Source organism: Ambystoma mexicanum, chromosome 3p, assembly GCF_040938575.1.
Source record: "Ambystoma mexicanum isolate Mex_15411 chromosome 3p, UKY_AmexF1_1, whole genome shotgun sequence".
Lineage (NCBI taxonomy): Eukaryota > Metazoa > Chordata > Amphibia > Caudata > Ambystomatidae > Ambystoma > Ambystoma mexicanum.
Genome location: NC_090925.1, coordinates 581,579,023 through 581,584,803, shown reverse-complemented (window position 1 = coordinate 581,584,803; position 5,781 = coordinate 581,579,023). Strand labels below are relative to the sequence as shown.

The 5,781-nt window shown below is 44.8% G+C and overlaps 1 long non-coding RNA gene across 1 annotated transcript; it reads left to right on the top strand.

The window, feature by feature from the left end:
• The first annotated feature begins 4,610 nt into the window (after nt 1-4,610).
• LOC138579571 (uncharacterized) lies at nt 4,611-5,096 on the top strand. The gene is made up of 3 exons (XR_011304079.1): nt 4,611-4,702; nt 4,808-4,918; nt 5,012-5,096. It is a non-coding gene; the product is annotated as an uncharacterized lncRNA (long non-coding RNA).
• Nucleotides 5,097-5,781: the final 685 nt, after the last annotated feature.

Here is a 5,781-nt window from a genome sequence, read left to right as displayed (position 1 = left end):
AGAAAAAATTCTATCACTAAAAGTGCATGCCCAAAAAATAAAAAAATAACATCATTTATCTACCTATGGTATCCCCCACTCATTTGCGCCTCTGCATGTATGCGTACACCATGAGTGCACATAGTATGGTTGTGTCAAACTTTTAAGACGGGTCTCTTACCACGTGTCCAATCAAGTGTCTCAAGTTGCTCATGTCATTTTGAATGCACTGTGTGAGAAAGTATGAAAGTGCCCACATCAATTTCCGATAGTGTGTATCTCGAAGGAAACAGCGGCTAGACAGCTGCTTGCATGCCAGCAACTTTGTTAACATAGATTTATTACAGAAGTTGGTTTCACCCGCGTTTGGCTTGGTCCCGATGAAAGGACACATAATAGTGTTTAAACCATTCAACTTTATTGTTTGAGTCTTCATATGTTTGTGACACATTTAGAAGCAAGTAACTATGGACATACCCAAAGGGAATAAAGTGAAGTATCGAAGGGTGAATATTGGCCTTATATTTAGACTTTTTAATTAGTGGTCTTTTTCAACATTGCCCTTATGGATTTGAGACAACCCACCTTTCAGTGGGGAGCTTATTCAAATTCACTCATTACAAAGTAAAATGGATATTACAAGTTCTAACATTGAATTACATGGCAGTCAATCACTATCAGGGTATTTCTTTCTGCTAGGCAGTGCACCAGTGATTACAGCTTCCAGGTACAGAGCAAGTTGAGTTATAGTGACACCCATCCAGACTAGTTGTAAGTTAAAAACAGTTGTGCCTCTCCTGTTGTGGAAAAACTTGTCAAAACGAGGAGGAATTTAAATCTGATTTGGCCATTCTTGGGGTTTGCTATACTGGGCAAAATCAGCATTAACACGTCCTCTCACAGTGTCATGGTCATATTATGTTAGGTTATGACATTGGGCATATGTATAGCACCTTTTACCATTGGTATGATTCCAAAGCACTGTGGGTTGAACACCCTTGGGAAGCGCAGTACAGGTCAGTTGAGAGAGTAATGTAGTAGAGTGCTTGGGTGCAGTCGGTATGTGTGCAGCCAGGACAGATTAAGTGGTGTGTAAATGCATTCTAGTGCAAAGCATGGGGCAGTGGTTGTGTGAGTTCAGTACAATGTGCGCAGCAAGTCCAGTTGGATTTGGGTAGCTGCATTCTGGCGGTGGAGGAGTTTGTGAATGGGATTATGTGTGCAGCTAGGCTGATTTTAGTGGGGTATAGCCAGGTTCTAAAGGCTTTTGAGGTGTTCATGGAGGTGTATAGGTAAGTGTGCAGCTAGGGCAAAATTAATTGAGGGGTATAGCTGCATTCTCATCGTTTGTTGGTGCAGAGAGAAGAGTTTGCATGTTGTTGTGTTTGATTGTTTGTGTGGATTCGAGAGGGACCCTGTTCCTGATGAGTTTCCAGTGCCTGTCGAGGGGATGGTATCTCCCATTGGGTTCGGCTATTGGGCCAGGTCCTCTGTGTGTCTTGTTGGGTCTGCAATTGCTTATTAGTATTGTCTGTTGGATGACAGTCCGATGTGGCCCAAAACATATTGTTTTAATATAGGTGCTGGAGAGGCTCTCAGATGATGGTTCTGCTAGATACAATCCCAGATTAGCTAGGATTAGCACTGATATAGGTGCCAGTAGGCCCATGGTATGATGAAAGAAGCAAGGACTCACCGGAAAGTGTATTTAGTGGCGAGCTTCTGGCTTACACAGGTTTAATAGCAAAACATTTCTGGCTCCACGTATTATTGCGTGATGACGTGTGACAAGAATTCCCTGTAAAATGATCACGGTTCATCTGGGAACTGAAGTCCATGTTCCCAGGTTTCATGGCAACTGCCAACACATCCAGAGGCTTGTGTGTTGCCGTTTCCGGATGTAAATGCAGCCCGATTTCATGACACAAATAGGTATTTGTGGTGGGAGAAGATCTGCGGGTGCAAAACAAGGGCACAGTGCAACCTACACGTGCGTGACATGCTCCACCGGGTTTCCAAACACACCATAAAATACCACGCAACCCAGACCATGCCAGCACTGAAAAAATACACAACCCTCATAGTGAATTGAAGGCCCAGACGCCGGCTCCCCCCATCATCACCTGCTCCTGGGTCCAGAGCGACTCTTTGTTTTGGACAGAAGCATGAAGGACACCCGCAGCAGGAACCACCATGACGGGCTGCAGTGGGACTGAAAAACAAACTCAACCGAACGCCCTGCCACTCAAGGGGATGAGAAGCTACCCACCTTCCCCCTCACACCCACAACCCAGTTAGAGCTGCAGATAGAATGGAACTACACAGTTGCCCCCGCAAGGCATGCAAGGAGAGGATAAAGAGTGCAATGGGCAGCCCAGCGATCCACTTGAATTCCTGACAGGATAGCAGGAAAATTAAAACGGATACACGTGGTCACTGGAAGTGTTATGTTTTCAATTGTCATATGAGTAATATTGAAATTAGGGAATGGATTCCTGGCAGGGAGGTTGGGACCCCATAACGTACTGGTACGAGGCATAGAGGTAATATAAAAAGTACAATACTTTCTCCAACCTTCTCACAGTGGGCCTCATTACGACCCTGGCGTTAAGGGTTTAACGGCGCCGTAAAAGGTGTCAGCGCCGTTAAACCCTTAACGCCTGATTACGAGGTCCCTTTGCGGGACCCGACCTTAACGGCTGGTTTTACCAGCCGTTAAAGTAGGGTGCCGCAAAGGGACCTTGGTGCTAAGTACGGTGCCGCAATTTGCGGCACCGTACTTAGCGCCTTCCCCATTCCCATTGAGCCCTATGGGGCAAAAATGGGATGGGGAAGGGCCCATGGTGAATGGGGAATTACCGCCCCGCCAATCTTGGAATGGGGCGGTAATTCCGCCATTCACCATGGCCGACCCCGGCATGGACCATGGTGCTAATAGCACCATGGTTTAGCGCCGGGGTCGTAATGAGGCTGACTGTGTCCGAAAACCCCTGGCTGCCAACTAACTTGCAGGTTGGCCCCAGAGCCAAACCATCATATTTACAATGACTTTCAATAGCGAAAGCATTGCATTTCTTGATTTAAAATTTTTCAAAAAGAACAACCAAAGGCTGGGCTCTACATTGTATAAAAAACCTACGGACAAGAATACATTACTGCTATACAGCAGCTTCCATCCACAAAGTCTCCGGGAAAATCTGTCCTATGGGCAATTTCTCAGAATCCGACGTAATTGTAGTGAGATCGAAGATTTTAAAAATAACAGTCAGGAACTAAGTAACAAACTGCAACATAGACAGTATCCCCGCAAGATAATTAGGAGATCCATGAAACGAGCACAAAATGCGAATCGTGAGGTTATCCTGAAAAAAACAAATTAAACCTCAAGAAGATAGAATTAAATGTATCTCATCTTTCTCTCCGTTAAGTAATGACCTGAGAAGGATTATACTAAAAAATTGGAAAACTGTTCAAACACAAGATTTTAGACCCAATTGCCCAAGATTTGCATTCAAAAGGATGCCTAATCTTCGGGACAAACTGGTTCACACCTATCCAATGAACAAAATCCAGACACCGATGCAGTCGACACTGTGGGGGCTTCCTCCAGTTTGTGGACACTTTGCATGCGGGCAATGCTCGGTATGCCACCTCACCAAGAATATGAAGCAAATTGACCTAAACGGTCGTTTGTGGAAATACAGGTCTTTTTCGAACTGCCTCACCAAGTGGGTAATATACGGGATAAAAGGCCTGCGTGGCCTCATATATGTGGGCAAAACAATTAGATCTGTTAAATTAGGACTAGGTGAACACTGTTCAGCATTCCGAAATGGGACACCTGACAAGCCCCTTGTAGCGGCAATAGAGACTTGTCCCTAAAAAAATTGGAGCAGAAATGGGTTTATGATCTAAAAACTGCCCAATCTGGACTGAACATTGCCGTGGAATGGAATCTTTTCGTCCGTTAACACCAGGCTGTCCATTCTGACACATCTGAAGTGTCAAACAATGAAGAGAGGTTTTTCATCTAGACTCCCACTGTGCTGCAATCTATGGAATCATCAATGCAGGGATCTGTATCCATCTACGATATGCATTACATGTAGAATGCAGATGGACTATGTAAGTACATCCCACATCCGTAGTCAAATCCTTCCATTGTATTTATGACACCCTAGGTACAGCCGGGTTTCCACGGCGTCAGAATATTGCATATATGCAGGCAATATGGTGAGCTATGAATAATACACGCTGTAAAAACAGCTGGGTCTATAGGTATAGTATCCCAAAACACTGGCGCAACAAGAAAATATATATTTCTAGCCATCTACTAATATACAGTACACCATTCAAAGATGGCACGCCTGCTCTATGATAGTAAGGTGCTATACACTTTAGCAGTAGTCCGGTCCTCTCTGTCTGTTAGCTGACAGGCAGAGAGGATATGACAGCAGTGCGGCTTCAGCCCGTTTTTTCATGCCGAACATCTCGTTTGTAAATATGAAACTCCACCACGGCTCTTGGAAGTAAGCTGTTAATCCTTCACTTTTGCTGTCTTAAATGCATTAGACGAACCCATTAGAACAGTAAAACTTCCTAACTGGCACATTCTCCTTAAACAAATACAGGGTGAATATTTCAAGTGAAATGTCTGCATGCGTAGATGACATGTGAAGTCCTGTGGCTGTATTAAGTCTTTATCCAGCACACGCATTCCAAAGTAAGTGTTCCACTCTTTGAACATCTAGATAGGTAGGGGCACAGAAAGTGCTGGCTATAATGGGAGTCTTGGTACCAACACATTTTTCTGCTTTGTCTCGAATAGATTGTATGGTGCATTATAGGACAGGCAGTCCTTGGTTTGCTACTTTGGGAACAATCCTTCTTCTACACGTGACTCTAGAAGCCTTGGCACTGCTCATTTCAACAAAAGACGGTAAAAATCTATGCCTATTTAATACATATGAAAATGACAATAAGGTACGTGCCGACATAGAATGACTGACTCCCAATATATATTTGTTTATAGCACAGAGTATCCCAGATGGCTAAATCTGATGTCAGGTTAGATTGACAAATGCAATCATCTCGCCCTCTACACCCAAAGAAATTGATACAAGGTTAGTAAGATCACTACTCTGTTATTTACAACACACATGTTTTTTATGAAAATTTCTCATACTTGTCCCATTTTATCTGTTCCTAGGTCACAACACTGATACATATGTGCCATGCAGACAGTGTAATTGACTTATCCTAAACAAGCTGCGTCCTGAAGACAGGTCCTGGGACACCACTGATGAGATCTAGACTGCAACAGTGCTCTCCTTTCCCCAGAAACATACTAGAATGTAGACACTACACGGAAGGCGGTGATCCAGGGTGCTATTAGCACCCTGGACCATGCCGGTAAATTACCGGCACCGCCTTGGCGGTAAGGGGATTTACCGCCCCATTCCAAGGTCGGTGGGGCGGTAAATCCCCCTTCCGCCATTGCCCTTCCCCATTCCCATTTCTGCCCCATAGGGCTCTATGGGAATGGGGAAGGCGCTAATTACGGCACCGCAATTTTGCGGTGCCGTAATTAGCTCCGAAGTCCCTTAGCGGGTTGGTTTTTAAAGCCTGCAAAAAGCAGGCGTTAGAGCACCAACCTGCTAAGGGACCTCGTAGTACGGCGGTAAGGGTTAACGGTCACCGTTGCCATTAACGGTGACCGTTAACCCTTACCGCCGTCCGTGTAATGAGGCCCCATGTCTTTTGTAAACTCGATGTGGACACATTCACTGTTACTAACATCAC